Source organism: Mustela nivalis (assembly GCF_964662115.1).
Source record: "Mustela nivalis genome assembly, chromosome: X".
NCBI lineage: Eukaryota > Metazoa > Chordata > Mammalia > Carnivora > Mustelidae > Mustela > Mustela nivalis.
The window spans coordinates 33,396,809-33,415,588 of NC_139040.1; the positions used below are offsets into that span (position 1 = coordinate 33,396,809).

Here is an 18,780-nt window from a genome sequence, read left to right on the forward strand (position 1 = left end):
TTTTTTTCTACTTGTCTTGTAATTTCCCTTTACAAAAGCCAACTTTCTTTGTACCTAACTATTTATATTGGCTTACATGTTGAATATGACTATTTAAAATAGCTTAAACTTGGGCGCCTGGGTGGCTCAGTTGTTAAACGTCTGCCCCTTCAGCTCAGGTCTTGATCCCAGGGTCTTGGGAATGAACCCTTGGTGGGGAGTTAGCCCTTGTTTCTTCTCCCTCCTCCACTCCCCTTACTTGTGTTCCCTCTTTGGCTGTCTCTCTCTCTCTCTGTCAAATAAATATATAAATAAATAAATCTTAAAAAAAAAGAAATAAAATTGTTTAAACTTTCTTGACAAGAATTTGTAGATCATTATCCTTGAATTATGTGATGAAGACAGATCTTTCTTGTGTGTCTAGAAGAAACTCACATTTCCCCAAATGTACAAAGCAGAAAACTATTCATTTGATATGTCTCCCATTTTTTCTGGGTTATGACTAAAAATCTGTACATTGAACAGCCACGGTCAAATAATCATTACCTCTTACTTTTTGTTTGGCTTCATAAAGTCATTGATAAAAGACTATGAACCATGGACTTTTCTAAATGTATAGTGTTCTTATCAAAACAAGTCTTTCTCTATAAGCTCTTTTAGTTTTGTCCCAGCCTGGTATGCTGTCTTACCAAAGGATGCCCACTTAGGTGCTCAATTACCCTAGAATTCTAAGAATAGTCTGACTTCAAGTGCATAGAATGGAATTAATTATAACCCTTGGTATTTGAATCACCGCTATCATCTCACCAGACATGGCTACATTGATATAACTAATTAATAATCAATTAAAATGAAAAAAAAAAACCCACATCTTACATGCACTGTGAATATTCAGCTTTAGAAGACAATGCCAGCTTCCTTTCCCAAGTAGTTGTACAAATGTATACTTCCACCCGTATTGCATAAAAGATCTAGGTGATTCACATTCTTTAGAATGCTTGGCTCTTTGAAACTTTTTAAATTTTTACTGACACAATGAATAAAATATTCCATTTCTTTCTTGCCTGACCTCCCTAGATGAGGAAGTTCCATACTAAAGTTGGGGTTTAACACTTTTCCTAGATACTTGAAACAGAATGAAATCAAATACTAGAACTTTCTCAGCGTAATGAAAACTACAGGTGATATTTTAGACCCTTCTTGGCTAAAGGTGTTAAAAAATGAGGAGGAAAAGGACAATTCAAAAGAATAGTACTCTAAGAGTAGGAGAAAAGTGCACTCCAAAATTTAAAGTGCATATATAGGCTTATCTGTGATGTATAAAAGAACATATTTTCTTGCTTAAAATTCTAGAAAAATGGCAAATTGAGGGGAAAACACGAGTTAACCTTTGTTTCTGCTTTTCCAGTGAAGGAAACCTATTTCTAAAGTGTTGGTTAATCAGTTAAAATATAGACACTCTCTTGAATGTGCAGACAGACTACTTGGTAGACATGAATACACAAAAAGGAAAAATACCATGTGACAAACTGGTTATTAATTATGGGTTTTAATAGTTTATATTGCCTGTGGGAGACCATCCATTTATGAAGTTGTGGTCCATTTAATTCATCATTCAGAAAAACACATGTTAAGTATTCCAGTTTTGAAAAGCAATTGTTTCTCAGAATGATTGTTTTATGTGTAATCATGATTGCAACAGCTTTAATCCTAAATTATAATATCACTTTCAATTTGCATACTCATCAAAATGTAATCTGGCAGTAGAATCAAGTCACCTACAAGAAATTTAGTCAAGATTTTTACTTTATTAATGATTGTCATTCTATCCCATAGTGGTGATGTGCCACTTTTCTAATTACGCTTAACCACGTCCCATTAAGATTATGTACTTGCCCAACATGCACTGCAACCATATCATTCAATGCCTTTTGGTTTCGTGGATGACTGAAATTTGAGAGGAGCGTGTCTAACAAAAGTTCTTTAATATAAAGACATAAACACCAGAAGACCTTCTTAGGCACAAGATAGATACCATTTAAATACTGCTACTAAAGAGAGGGCTAACTCACACTAATTAAATATGTTATCAATTTTTAGATATACCAAGCATTAGGGAAACATTTCTGCTGAAAAGTTAACTACTGGCCTTATAAAATCTTGATGGATTAAGTCATGATGAATTGATGCAGGCCAGTGGACTGAAATTGTTTTCAGAATCCAACAGGAGTTCAAATATTTATCTTCATTTTTCAGTGCTGAGGGTAAGCACTCCTGAAGAAGCAGATCTGTAAGTTTTACTTTCAGATTGACACTATGATCTAATGATAAAATATTTAATCCATGGTCATTATAGACTTTTCTCAAGATAACTATATATTTGACAGAAAACCAAAATGTCTCTCTTTTGCTTGCTTTTACTATATCCTTCTCAAAAAATTAATGGTGACTACACTTGCGGTGAGCACTGAGTAACATACAGAATTGCTGAATCATTATGTTATACACCTAAAACTAGTGTAATGCTATATGTTAATTATACTTCAATTTTTTAAAAAAGTAACAGAAAGTGAAGTAAGAAAAAAATTAGTTCATCAGCCATCAAGTCTTTGTGGCGTGCCTAGAATGTCAAAGGGACTTCTGTGGATGCCTAGATAGGGTCTGAAAAGACAAATAATGAGATGGAAGATATAATGATGACAGCTCTGTATACAGTTCAGCCCAATTTGTAAGAGCACCTCCTGAAGGCTTTCCCTCTGAAATGCAGGGTTCATTTATTTCTCCCCTCTTTCTACCTGTATAATCCTTGTTGATCTTTGTAACGCTCTTTTTTTTTGTTTTTGTTTTATGGTAATTAATCTCATCTCACCAAGCAGATGATGAGCAAGTTGAGAGGTCAGAGATCTTGGCCAATAGTTATCTGCAACTCCCCAAATTCCTGGCATAGTACTGATCCCATATTAGTTCTCCATAATTATTTTGGTGAATTAATGTAATATTCAAAGTGAAATTATCCAGATACCTTAGTCCACTCACTCTTTATTATAATCTCCAAAGACACAAAGAAAGGGAGAAAAGATGCAGTTCACTGTATCACCATCAGTTACAGGTTCTAGACTGTTCTATTAATCAAATGTTTACAATAAATTGTGTGAAGACTTCCGAATAATTTAGAGTAATAAACAACATCCTTTTTCTGTGACAGGGGTATTTTGGTATGTTAATTGTAGTGTTTTGCTTTTTAAAAACTGGGTTACATTATTTTTCATTCTAATGCAAACTTAATGCACTACCTATTAATATGAAGAGTCAAACATAATGATCTTGGATTTATGTAATTTTCCTAAAAAATAAACTGAGAACTTTATGTTCTCTAGGGCATGATATCATAAAGTGTAATGAAGGCAGAGCTGCTGGAGCTGTGTTCTGCCAACTTCTACTATCCAAATTGCCACTGACCTTCCCCTGAAGGCTTTAGAGAGCCTCACCATCCTTTAGTCTTCCTCTAATTCAGTGACTATCTGTTATATCTCACAGCTATAACTCTGCCATAGGGGAGCTTAATCAGTCAATTGGGGGAAATAAACAAATATTTTTAAATGACAGAAGTCAATGTTGGATAGCGATTACACTAAAGAAAGTTATCTGGGAACAAGTCATGAATTATAATGTAGGGTACATAGAAACTTGAAACAAATCATATTTATTCCTTCTATTTCATTTGCTTTGGTGCCTCCCTTGGGAATCTAACATAGAAATCAATTCCCTAAGCTTATGAATATTAAGAAGTGATGAGTTTAATTCAACTTTTTCTAAAAGGTTGTCTTGATAGAAGATGGGACATTAAATAGATGATCAGATTTTTAAAATTGTGACTTAGACAAACTTTTATCATATCAGAGTCCCAAGCACTGGAAAACTACCTAAGCATGACATGCCTCTGTAGCCACCTGGTGGTAGGGGATGCTTGTTACAGGTGTAATAACTGGGAAGCATGATACCAAAGCATCTCAACTGAGACAAAGATGAGAGATCCAGCCCATGTATTTGAGTATTAAAACGTATTTCTCTTTGGAAGAACAGCTATAAATATTATCAAAACCCCTTAATCAGCATTTTCCTCTTACCGTCTTCTCCATGTTGATCTCACCTTAGCCCTTTACTGAGTATAACCCAATGAGGTCACAGGCCCCATGGGCTCCGCCTCATTCAATGCTCATTGCTTTCCAGGCTTTTTGCGAAGCCCCTTCCCCTCAATACACATTCTCGAAGTGCCTTTCTTCGTGACCTCTCTACATTCTGAATTCAACTGTCTTCAGTGTTGACATCACAGGCCACTTCTTATACTCCATCACGACCCTAACTAATCAGAATCTTTACCCTTCATTTGCTTGTCCTCCTTGGCCTTATCTCTTTCTTTCCCTGAGATATCTGTTCCATGATAAGTTCTCAAGTAAACATTTTTTTTCCCCCCATAGAATCACTTTCTAGAAATGAACTTTCTAGCTTGGTTTTCCTTTAGCAATTTAGAGAAGACACTGAAATAGCAGTTTTCTTTAGGATACTAGAGTTATTTGGTTATCTTTTTTCCCTTTTAGAATCAGAGGTTACTGTCAGCCAATAACATCAAGATCTGTTTGTAAACTGAAAATCTGGTTTATGCTTTAAAGGCAGGAGGAGGGCCAAAACTCATCACAATGCATATCAAAAGAAGGAAAATGCCAAGGAGCAAAGAATGTAAGGAAGGTGTGCTACATTTAGATGTTAGCACATCAAGCACCAAAATCAATTGTAAATAAAACTTAAACAAATAAAGTGGAATAAAGACTAATTCATTTGCATTTTTATATTCATGAGAACATGATGTGTTTTGTTAAAATGAATTTGCAGAGATCAGTATATAGACTATTTAAAGGAGGCTTCCTCTGCAAAAATCTAAAGATAGAAAAATGATAAATAATAGTGGAAATAAGTCATTCACTCTCACATCCAACAATTATTGAACACAAATATCAAGCACTTTCATGTCATCAAAAAACATGTCTTCAACTATGAAAAGACAAACTTTGAATTGGGGCACAAATGAATGAATTATACTATTTTAATAGGACTATAAGTAATACTCTTTTGGGACATACGCAAATACCTAAGAAATATCTGTTTAAGTCCTTAGTGATTTTAAACTATAGGAAATAGAAGATGGGGCAGAAAAAAACCTCAGAAACTTGGTAGTATGTGCTGAGTATTTCAGCCCTAAACCCAACCTCCTGATTCTGGGCACTTAAACTAAAATCATAGATTTGTCCAACATTGTTTTCTGAAGAGAAACTGTCAACTTCATTACCCAGGGGAATGCTGCTAAATAATTAGAAGAATGAGTATCTACCTTCTTATTTGGCCTTATTTAAAAATAAAAAGCATCCTTTAAGAGAAAATGTATGGGGTTTTGACATTTAGTAAGTGGCTTTTATATGCTAGAAACTTTAAGTGAGTTTTTTCATGTAATTCCTTTGACATACTTGTATTATACTGACTCATGTTTTGGCTGAGGTGCAAAAGGCTTAGAGACATTAAGTAAGTAGCAATAATACTACTGACAATAATAGCAAGAAAACAGCAGGTAATTTCTGCTTAACATTTGGAACGTGCTTTATACTTCATATCACCATATTTATACAATAGCAGTTTTTCTTAAGCAAGTCCAAGGGATTCAGGGAACCTTGGATAACTCACTTAAGCCCTCTAGGACTCATATGTGAAGTATGTGTAATAATAACCACTTTTATTCAAATGTGAAAATTAAATGGAATAATGTGTATAATTTTCAGCACATTGTCTGACATTGAGTAGATGTTCAATAAATGATAGTTTATAATATAAATAAATACAACACCTCTCCTTATTTGATGGGAAACCTGATCACAGGTCCTTTGAATATTAGGAAAAAAATAAAATTTTGAGGTGCCAGGGTGTCTCAGTTGGTTAAGCATCTGACTATTGATTTCTGCTCAGGTCATGGTCTCGGGGTTGTGAGATTGAGCCCCAGGTTAGGCTCTATACCGGGCATGGAGCCTGCTTAAGATTCTCTCTCTCTCCATCTTCTCCCTCCCTCTCTAAAAAAATTTAAAATTTCCTGTGTGTACATTTGCTATTCTTCCTAACTTCCATTAATAAATTGCCTTTCCTGTCATGGTTAGTCACTATTTAAAAGTCACCTAAAATTTTCTGACCAAAATTTTAGCTTTCCCTCTAGTGTGGAAAAGTAAAATGTCTCCCTCTGCTCTGTCTTCCATTTTGTTTTTTACCCCCAGGTCATGACTGAGTCACAGCTACTGGTAGATGTATTCCTTATTTTAGAGAAAATCTAAGTAAATAGATGGTGGTAAAATTTATTAGATTGCTAAGAGAAAATTCCTCAAGTCCCTTGTAAGTTCCCAGCAAATCTTAACTGACTTCCAGCATTCCAGTGAAACACGACTCCAAAACAACTGGACAAAGTCCTTTTGGAGGGATAAGATGAGAAATAGAAAGATAATTAGAGGAAGAGTTTTCTAGAAAGTATTGGGACGGATTTAATTGTGTATTTAATATTCCATCTTTCATAATTCTCAACTCTGATGCTTTGTAATATCCCATCATCTCACTCCACTGTCACTTCCAGAGAAATAGCAGACACATGCTCATTTCACCTCTCAGCATGTATGCCTACTCTCTGGCTCATCACCAGTGTCAGTCAGATGATGCGGCATTTATAGGGACCATCTTTTTAGTCTTTAATCCTCAGTTCTTAGCTTCCCTTTTTAGTCTGTGGTATGTTTTGTAATAATGGACAAATGGTTAGACTGCCCTGCCCTGCCTGGCTTTGTGATATTCATTTCCCCTTTCCTCAATGAATTTGCAAACCTTGATTATTTATATAAATGATTCCATAAAGCTTTCATATGAGAACAATTTGCTGTCACTTGCAGAGAGTCCTGACCTTTCAAATGTACTTTTTCTGGCTTTCCTCAATCATTTCTATTCTCTTTCTCCCTCTCAGCAGACCAGTCCTCTCTTAGAATTCCAAATGTGGAACTTAATAGCATCATCCACTTCTCATTCTGCATGCTCACTTGACAGCACAACTCATTAAAATCTGAAAGCATGGGGTGCCTGGGTGCTCAGTGGGTTAAGCCACTGCCTTCGGCTCAGGTCATGATCTCAGGGTCCTGGGATCGAGTCCCCCATTGGACTCTCTGCTCAGCAGGGAGCCTGCTTCCCCACTCCCCTGCCTGCTTCTCTACCTACCTGTGATCTCTCTCTGTCAAATAAATAAATAAATAAATAAATAATCTTAAAAAAAATCTGAAAGCATTTATTTTGTTTTTAAAATTTGTTTATTTATTTTGGAGGTGGTGAGGGGCAGACAGAGAGGAAGAGGGAGTCTTGAGCAGACTCTGAACTGAACGTGGAGCCCTACACAGGACTTGATCCCAGGACCCTGGGATGATGAACTGAGCTGAAATCAAGAGCTGGATGCTTAACTGACTGTGCCACCCAGGCACCACAAAATCTGAAACCATTTAAATATGCATATAAGGAATTCCCATTTCCCTTGAGCCTTCTCAGTCCAGAAGGACTTATTGTTCTCCTGCCACACTCTTATGTTCTCGGTTTAGAGAACAATAATGCTATTGCTTGCCTATTTCTCTTTCACTACTTCCCACTCTCTCTTCAGAAAAGCCTTGTGCGTTCAAGTCGTAGCTCAACTGAGATCTTCCCGATAGAACCTATCCCACCACACACTTCCAGCCTCTGGCAAATTCATCTACTGGCACTTCATACTTTGGTGGGGTGGTTGGCAAACTATAAACTGTTTTTGTATGGTCCATGAGCTGAGCTAAGAATGGCATTTATGTTTTATACGGTTATAAAACAATTAAAAGATGAATAATATATCATACTATGTTAAATCTATGAAATTTGAATTTCAGTGTTCATAAAATTTTATTAGAACCTAGCCACATCCATTCATTTATAGGTTGCCTATGGCCAACTACATGGTACGACAAAGTTGAGCAGTTGTAAGAGACTATATGGAACATAGTAACAAAAATATTTGCTATTTGGCCCTTTATGGAAAAATTTGTTGACCCCTGCTCTATTACCTTGCAATCCCAAGTATAATTCACGAACCAACAACATTGTCATCTGGGAGTTTGTTAGAAAATCACACTGTCTAGGGGCACCTGGGTGGCTCAGTGGGTTAAGCCTCTGCCTTCAACTCAGGTCATGATCTCAGGGTCCTGGGATCAAGCTCCGCATTGGGCTTTCTGCCCAGTGGGGAGCCTGCTTCCCCCTCTCTCTGCCTGCCTCTCTGCCTGTGATCTCTCTCTCTCTGTGTCAAACAAATAAATAAAATCTTTCATTAAAAAAAAAAAAGAAACATATACTGTCTTGCTCCTTTCCAGACCTACTGAATTAGAATCTGCAGCTTAATAGGATCCCCAGATGATTCCATCCACAATTAGGTTTGAGAATCATTCCTCTAGGACTCCTTGTGCTGTCTTAAAATTGTTTGTGAATATTTTAACAGATGAAAAATGGAAACATGACTAGGATATTAAAATATACAAGTTATGGCAGATATCTATAATTTAAGACAAATTTGGGTCACTGCAAAAAAGCAAAGTGCAATTTAGAGGAATAAAAATAAAATCAATATGAAATTAAAGCAGAAATAAGAAAACTTAGATAGCCAGGAGAAAATACAAACTTAGGATCATACCACTTATAAATGTGTTCATTTAGTAATATCACATTTCAATTATATTCATATATTCAGTGATATATTAATGATATATTCAATATATATTCCATTTTTATTGTGAAATATGAGTCCCATTAGCAATAATTCTTTTAAAAAAATTTTTTAAAGATTTTATTTATTGACATGAGAGAGAGAGTGAGAGAGAGCGTATGAGAGGGGAGAGGGTCAGAGGGAAAAGCAGACTCCCCGCTGATCAGGGAGCCTGATGCAGGACTCGATCCTGGGACTTCAGGATCATGACCTGAGCAAAAGACAGTTGTTCAACCAACTGTGCCCACCTGGGCACCACCCAGGTGCCCACAATAATTCGTAATTCTTTATAGGTTCTGCAGAATTCATTTGTCACAAATTTGAATTTGCTTATTTAATAATGCATAGCAGTGATAGGATTTGGTTATCTGATGTCTTAAGATGTGACTATGAAACATTTGGTGAATGATACAGGGCAAGAGGCACCTATTCAAAACCACTGTTGGACTGCTCAGCAATTCAAAAGGGGTATAGGCATTTATATGTCAATTTCTTATGTAGGCAATGCCACATTTAAAGTCACGGTGATACTTGTACTGCCATCACAGTTAACCGATAGCTCACATTGGCAGCCCAATGTTAAGGTCTAAGTAACTGAGGCCCCTAATTTTTTTCACCAGTGAAACAGAAGAAATATCTTTTAGGCTGTGCTTTAAAGGCTTAATAGGAATTAACTGGTGATGTGAGTGTTAGGAAAGGTGGGAAATGCAAGGAAGTATTCACAACAGAAATGAGAACATGATGTGTTCAAGGAACTGAAACTAGACAGTTGTAGCTGAAGCATTCATGAGGGAGGTGAGGCGACATGGCAAAATATGGTACAGAAGAGGTAGACAGGGGCCAGATCAGGTTCTCATATAAACTATAAAAAAGATTTTGGTATTTATTCTAAGAGCAGTAAGAATTGGGACAATGGGATTTGGGAGTGCAAATGGGTAATTGGGACAATTATTTAGAAGGGTGTTCCAGTACTCAGAAAAGAGGTGATAGAAAGCTAAACTGGTTTAAGGATGTTATGGAGTGAAGATATTCAGATAAGTACACAGGAGTTAGTGATGAAAATACTTATGGGACATAACGGATAGGAAGATGTTCAAGAATGACTGACAGTTTCTTGCCTAATCCAACCATCTAAATGACAGAGTCATTGCCAGTGATGCTAAGAAGCTTGCCACACACTGAGAGCATATTCTCATATAATCAAAACCCTATGAACTCAATGAGAATACTCCATGGCATGGCAATTACTTATATAAAGATTTCAACTGATATGTATTTTTAGAAAACATACCACAAATACATGTTCTGATTTTCATATGTTGTTATCTTTTTCTTAGTTTAGTATTAGCTTTACTAGTATCTCCAAAGATACAAGTAAAGATACTTAGTTCTGATAAAGTTAAATGAACGACAGTATCTAGGTGTACAAAGAGAGAATATTTCAGAAAGCAATTGTTAGCGAGCTCACATATACCATGTATTACTTGTCTCAGTCATATGTTTAATTTTGGTGGAGGGAAAAAGAATTTTCAAATAAGAGTAAAATGTGATAGAAACATAATGCAAATACGCAAATATTCATTTCACAAAACATGTAAAAATTTTGCATCATTAAAATATCTGCATTTTATTGGAAAGATATGTGCCATTTCTAAAACAATGGCCATATGCACTAAAGGTAAGACTAATAAATATTTTAGAAGTGTGATATAAAAAATCAACACTTTATGTCATAAACTCCTTGATAATGATAGCCTCTAATACAATATGTATTAATTTACTTGTTGTGGTTACTAAAGTTACTCCCATATTTTATATTTCAGGAGATCTGAGTGTTTTCGCAATGTATTAATTTAAAAGTGCAAGCATGTTTTTGAAAGGCATATGTTCAAAAACAGAAAACACCCAAAGAAAAAGTTATTTTACTACTATGATATAGTATGAATGGACATGTAACTCTACATTGAAACTGCTTGGCTAGTTAACTTTCCAAAATAAAAGGAATTTCACTTATTTTGAAAAGTTGAAATATTTTAGAATGTGGATATTCTAACCTGTGTTGTCAGCCTTGTTGGATTTTCACATAGGCTAGTCAGAGTGGAAAATATGTATGGTATATAGTTTTCAAATTATTAATTGACTCAATTGGATTATTAAAATCAATAATTATTTCTTTAAGTATTTTGTTAATGTCATATTTTTAAGTTTAATGGATTATTACAAAGAACTACTTAAATTTTTGGAATACATTTTTAAGCATTTGTTATTTAAATTCCATTTAGTTAATATATAGTGTATAATTAATTTCAGGGGTAGACTGTTGCACATAATATCAGTTGCACATAACTGTTGCATATAACACCCATATACTCATTACACCATGTGCCCTCCTTAATGTCCATGAGCCAGTTACTCCTCCCCCCCACTTCCCCTCCAGCAACCCACAGTTTGTTTCCTAAAGTTAAGAGGCTCCTATGGGGTGTGTGGGGGGGGGTCCCTGGGTGGCTCAGTCCATCAAGCATTTGCCTTCAGTTCAGATCATGATTCCAGGGTCCTGGGATCCAGCCCCACATCAGGTTCCCCACTCATCCTCATCAGGGAGTCTGCTTCTCCCTCTCCTTCTGCCCCTTCCCCCACTTGTGCTCACTGGCTCTCTCTTTCAAATAAGTAAATAATTAAAAGAAAGAGTTTCATGGTTTGCCTCCCTCTCTGTTTTCATGTTATTTTATTTTTACTTCCCTTCCCCTAGGTTCATCTATTTTGTTTCTTAAATTCCACATTTGAATGAAATCATATGGTATTTGTCTTTCTCTGACTAATTTATTTTGCTTAGCATAATACTCTCCAGTTCCATCCCTTTCATTGCAAATGGCAAGAGGTTTTTTTTCTTTTTTTTGATGGTTGAGTAATATTCTTACACACACACACACATACACACCCCACATCTTAATTTTTAGAATAGTAATACAAGTGAAAATTGTGAAGAATGTGGAATTATCTTATAAAGGCTTTGGTTTTCCTATGCTTTAAATATGTATACACACACACATATCCATTTACTGAAATATGCCTATTTTCCCAAGGCACTATAATTTTATCATTACTAGCTCAATAGTTATTATTGAGCTAATTATTGAATACATCATTAAATACATATTATATGCAAAACACTATGTTGGTTCCTATAGGTGATATAAAAGGCAGGGAACAGAACATTTTAATACTCAATTCTGTACCCCTTTCATGAGTTTTGATTATGTATTATATACTTTAAGCAGATGAAGAGTTGAAGAGCAATAGAATGTATTTAATTATTTTATCAAATCCAAGAAATAAAATATCTGTGAATAAAACAAAACCTACTGCAAAGTGAAATAATGGCATTGTTTATCAATGTAGGTAATATTTGATTTTTGTTATAGTCTGTTTTCATTAAAGTAATTTGGTAACCTAAAGAACTTTATAGTAATAGTTATATATCAGAGAACTCACATTAAAAAAAATTCTGTTAAGCAAACTTGCATTTATTTATAGCAACACAAATTCACATAATTAAAAGTTTAAAAGATAAAGTCCTCAAATTGTTAATAAAAGTGTCAAAAAAGTGACCAGTATAATCCTGTCATGACGTTGTAGCACCAACATACATACATTATTTTTTCATTTACATGAGCCCTTTCTGTAAAGAAACTTTAAATGCTGATATAGTTTTACAGAAAAAAAAGATAATATTTACCTTTAATACTTACTAATATTACTAACCTTATCCAGCTCAGGAGGAGCACAGTTGTCCAACTGATCATTTTTCACAGGAGACATTGAATACATTATGTGAATTATTACCTTAATGGTGATATATATTACATATATATGTGATATATATTACATATCACAGTAGCATAGGTAGCATTAAGTAGGGCTTTAGGAAGGTGTTACTAAGTTTGAATGATAGTTAGAGGTAAATCAAGTCAACTGACTTTTATTTTTAAACATCAATTGAATCTCATTTAGCTTAAAATAGTCACAGAAATCACCGGGGACCCACATTTCAAAAACTCAAAGAATATGAGGTTGTGGTTGTATATACATTAAAACTCTTAGTACTCTTTTATGTACAATGAGAATAAACATATTTAGTAACATAATCAAAACTATTTATGATAACCAGATTCTAACTTTATATTAAGTATAATTAAGTATGTTGCACAACCATTTTTATGTCACCAACGTGCCCTGATGAGGTCAGCCTTTTGGAGAAGTGAAGTAGGCAACAAGCATACAGACCTGCGTGATGAGATGTGGGGCATGTTTTCCCTTTCGACCAATCAAGGAATTCAATTGTTGGAGTCACATTTTCAATGTCAAAATGGCCCTCTCTCTGGACAGGGTAGGACTTATTAGATATTGCTACCCTTGGATGAATTTTTGTATTAAATCTTTTTCAATTAACAGCTGGATAAGAATAAGACGTCAACAGGCCTTTGTACCAAGGATGTAGGGGCCTTGGGGAAGAAAAGGGAACACTCATTATGGAGACAATACGGGAAGGATAGAACAACGCTGAAAGGGAGATACTAAAGATGTAATTGGCTTACATCACATTCTTCTAAGGCTGACCTTGGTCTTTACTACCTTGTAGGGCCATTACTACCTTGTGGCCTTTGTGTGAGTGAGTGCCATTTGAAGCTTGAGAATGTAAACTTACCTGCATGTCCACGTTAACCTATTTCACCAATGCAGTGAAAACACCTGTGGGAAAACTTGGATCTTCACAAAAGTATAATGAGTGACTTCCTGTGCACTCTTAGAACAGCTGCTGGGGCTCTTGAAGATTTTACATTTTACACTTTTTGAATTTCATATTTTCTTTATGGAAATCTGCCTATAGCATCAATAATTTTTAAAATATATATTAAACAAAGGAAGCATAACCTTTGTCACCATCTTAAATGGTGAATCATCAAATGACAAAACAGGACACTTTGATGTTGACCATTCTGACTATGGTACATTTTAATTCAGTCATTTTGATGCCACTGTCTTGGCATACAATCCCTGTTTTCTTCTTTTATTTTTTGATCAGTAATAATATGTTCAGCAGACGTTCCCAACCCTATTCCATCCTTAACCTGTCTCCAATTTGGATAGACTTCGACTTTATTTTGTATTATTTAATTTTTATGGAATGAGTATATATTAATTTTATTCTAAAAAAGTCTGTTAAAATATGATTGTATAAGTAAGTTAACTTCTATGATCATTATCAATTCTTCCTCCAACACCTCATTCTGAAAACAGTTTGTGAAGTTGAATGCATGTTTATGACTTCAGGAACAATCAGAAATTTATTTGAGAATTCCCTGTGCAGTCTGGAGCTTCAAATAAGGGATCTAATTTTGACCTACTCTGCTTAACTTGTAATAATGTGCTTCAGAAACCTATAGTATGCAGAGTGGTCCATTCTGTAGGCCAGTGGTTTTTGACATTTACAACTTGATACCCCCTTTTGAAACAAAGATCTCAGTCTCCCCTCCTACTCCTGGTCCATCCATCAAGAATATTTTTATGGACTTCACTTTCAAAAATTTGTGATAAGAAAATACTAGCTGGATTTTCTATAGCTTAATCTAAGATGTGAGTTTGTTTCTGAAAGAGAAAATTTCAAATTCATTCATATTTTATCTTCATTAGTCTAACTGTTCTTATTTTTGCCATCTTATCTGATATTTATTTAGTATAAAGTCAGGGTGGTGATTAAACACTTCGGCAAATGTGTCTGCTTAACACATTATTTGGTAATAAATAGGCCGAGTTATTTTTAGGTTGCATTAACATTTTTTTTTATTATGTTATGTTAGTCAGCATATAGTATATCATTAGTTTTCAATTTAGTGTTTCATGATTCATTGTGTATAACACCCAGGGCTCCATGCAATATGTGCCCTCCTTAATACCCATCACTGGGCCAACCCATTTTGTGTACCAATTAAGTAATTTTCTTTTTCAGACATCATAAGTCGTTAATGGAAATTTTTTACTAGTTCAGAAATAGGTCTACATTACCAAAATAATTAGACTCCCCTAACTATAGTGGTTGACTATTGCTGCAAAACGAGACTCACGTAGCATGTTTATGGGTATACTTACAATTATTTTTGAAGGATGGTGACGGTTGGCCTATAGATGCTCATGGATATTGGATGATATCTCTGAAAACAAACATTTAGAAAAATGCAATGAGAACTCTAAATAAAGTACTAATTAGAATAACTACATTATTCATGTATAAAGCATAACTGAAAAATAATGAGGCTGATACCTATAAGCACCAGAAGACAATTTCATTTATATAAAATTATTGTAAAAAAACCAGAACATTAGTACAACTTAAAGAGAATATTAAACATCAGTTAAGTATTATAAATGAACCAGCAAAATCATAATTTAAATATTAAGTTAAAACATTATTTCACATAAAATCATTACAGAACAGAATTAGTGAAATGGTATTTTACCCATAGGTATGAAAATGAAACTAGAAGCTGGAAGGGCAAGTTTGAAAAATCACCATTTCAGTATCAATTATTTAAAAAGTATCGATAGGCAGTATTTATTTTGAGATTTGAAAACAAGATTCATACAAATATTAGCCAGCTACATTTTTGTAAGACAAAGAAATTTGCTGTAACAATGTTAATACTTAACATGTTTTTCCAACGTAAGAAGTTCCCTAAAACACATAAAACCTGACCTAAAGTTTTTAAATACACAGATTTTCTTAAAATATGAATCTGTGGGAATCCACTTAGAACCCCAGAGTTGGTATAAAGCTTATTTTAAGTTGAAGACATTTTGAGATGCAACAGATGCAGAAAAAATCCTCCTCTGAGCTAGCCTTATTTGTCTAAAAGCTACAATTTCTCGGGAGTGAGGCTATCAGAAATGCCCTCTCCATGGAACTGTATGGCTCTGTATAAGATGGAAAGACCACTTGTACCTGTACCTGTATAGACAAACACTATCACGAATTTATCTCTTGTCTGTTCTCTTAAACAAACCCATTTGTTTTTCCCAGAGAATTTGTTCCTCACTCCTCACTTATCTCTACTAAGTTAGGTATAGAAGTCTTTAACTTTACCATTAAACAAGCCAGCTGCTTTTTTGTTGGCCTCATATGTATATGAAATATAACCTTTTCTCCTGTTAATCTCTTGCTTGTCAGTTTAATTTGCAGTTCTCAGCAACAGAATCCAACAGGGTAGAGGAAAAATTTTGCCTCCCCAGCAAAACTAATTCTTCCATTGGTTCAAGTAAATAAAATCAAATAATGTAAAGACCATTAGAGTTTTAAGAAATAAATAAGAAATATTAATTATATTATTTGAAGACATTAAAATATTTTCGCTCATAAATTTATCAATATAAATTAAATTTATATTATTATAAATATAATAATATATTTATAATATATTTATGTATTTATATTAAATATATTTTATTTTATTAATATATTTTATATATTAAATATATTTATAGTTATGTGTATAAAGTATATATGTTTCAGAAGAAGATTAAAACACGCTTTAGGGGATGCACTAGGACCTAATGATGTATGTCATTAGATATTATGAAATCGATTGCTTTAAATGAGAAGCATATTTTAAAAATCATACTTTGGGTAGAAAGCTCCAGTTTTTATCTTCAGGTTTCATGTACTTAAAATTCTTTCTTGATGATTATTATGTGAAATTAATGTATTTTCCAATATATTTTTAAGAGTACAATCAACCTCTTAATTTAATTTATTAAATTTATTTATTTATTTTTTATAAATTTGAATTTATATAAATATAAAACATATCTAAAGCATAGTATAAAATACTTACGCAATAAATATTAAAGTCACAAGTTAAATAATTTAATGTCACTATCCTTTTAATCATTCAAAAGACAACAGATTATAGTAGCAAATTTTTGTATTTTTCATTCCTTAATGAAAGAGCAAATAAAAAGTAATTAAATAAATGTAAAGAAAGTTCTGTCTTCAAATTAGTAAAAAAAACAGCATGGGTAAAAGCTGTTATATTCATCTTAATGTCAGAAAATACATTTAATATTATAAATTTGTACTGGTATTTTCTTGTCTCTCTTACAACTCTAAATAATACAAAGATTTATAAAATAATTATGTGAGAACACATGATCACTTTAAATTTCTATTTTCATCAAATGTTAGGGGATCTGTAGTAAACAAAATAATTTCTTCATGAAAAAATATATAAAAGTGGTTCTATCTTCAATATTTCAAGAAGCAGAGGTACAAAATTAGTAACAATCTTTGAGCAATGATGAGATTCCATGTTTGCTGAAGAAGCTGGTGGCCAAGTTATTAGTCTGAACAATAAAAATTAAACATATAAATGCAGGAAAGCATGAAATCATTTCAGTACATAGTAATGAGCTGTTCTACCTGCTTGATACTTAATATTGTAGCTCCCACTTAATTGTAGAAGTACCCTTGCAGGAAATAAAACATTTGTGGTCACAGAACTGCTGTCAATGGAATTACAGCCCCCTAGTGGTTAACTATGACGATTGCAGTCAAAACACTGAGCTCCTATTGTCATTTTGCCATTTATTCATGAAGGATTTATTGCAGATTTCCGCAACCCCTTATGGGGAGGATTAAGAGATAATGAAGCACTTCTGCTCCTTTATATAAAAAAAAAAATCAATCTTACAGTTTATAAAATTACTTCTAGACCTATCAACTGAAAATATATTTTCTGGTGTTCCCAACATTTTCATATACATTTCTAAAATTTTAGTTAATTTTGAAGAAGTCTGGAACTCCCTAGGCAAAATTAAAGCTTTTCTCAATTTCTCTCTCTTTAGCCTCACTTGCTTTGCCTCTGCCTCACAGCCACGACATTCTTTATAATAATTTTTTGCATCTACCATACATGCTCAGTCTTTTTTTTTAGTTATCTGTACATAAATCTGAGATATATTTTATCAACGTTGTGTCATTTCCCATTTATATCCATCTTACTGAACTGTTATCTTTAAAATTTCCACATGACTTTCGTAGACTTTTCTGCTTTGGAGGCTAGTGACTCTAGATAGAAAAGAATGATGGCCACAGCTTTAAGTGCTAATGCAAACACTATGTAATACCCTCCTACAAAAATAGTGCGTACACTGTCTTTCAATTTCACATGTGCAGTCCTATTACTTCTGGTGATATCTATAACTGATTTATAAAGTGACATTAAGGGTGATTTTGTGGTTGTTCAAGACAGATTTTATCTTACTTTTCCTACAAAAATTATTGTTACTTTGCTTTCAGCCTACCCTGAGAAAGAATATTATAAAACAGTAGCTTCAGTTCCAAATTGTGCTTTAAAAGTCATAAGAATCCTGTAAAGATGTAATGGATAAGTTTGCTGCTTTATTTCTCCCCAGCTGAAATTACAGGGGAAAAGCAGGCGTGTAAAGTAGAATGTCTATCAAAGAAATGCCTATCTTACTGTGGCTAAGAGTCATCATTAACATGCCAGTACTTAATCTTGAGCAGAAGGAATACATTACAAGAGAGCTTAATGTACTTCTTTGGAATGGCATGGATATTTCATATTTAAAAGGAAGGAGGTCATCTTTCATTCAGGATTACAAGATGATCACATTCAAACACAATGGTCACCCTTTGCTGACTACTTTGACTTTTAAAAAATCTACTGTAATGAAGTATGTACATATAATAAAATGTACATGTTTAAATATAGAGTTTGACCAGTTTTTAAAAATTTTTAAATTAAATTTTTAAAATTAACATGTAGTGTATTATTTGCCCCAGGGGTGCTGTTCTGTGAATCGTCAGGCTTACACACTTCACAGCACTCACCATAGGAGTTTGACCAGTTTTAATGAAGATAATACACACCTGTGCAGTCCCATACCAA

The 18,780-nt window shown here is 33.9% G+C and overlaps 1 protein-coding gene across 1 annotated transcript in view; it reads right to left on the reverse strand.

Moving 5' to 3' along the window:
• The window catches only part of HTR2C (5-hydroxytryptamine receptor 2C), a 286,229-nt gene that overhangs the window by 250,354 nt on the left and 17,095 nt on the right, over positions 1-18,780 (reverse strand). Inside the window, exon 2 of the mRNA XM_082716398.1 lies at positions 14,966-15,027. The gene's annotated coding sequence lies outside the window, so the exon portion shown is untranslated. The remainder of the gene's footprint in view (positions 1-14,965; positions 15,028-18,780) is intronic.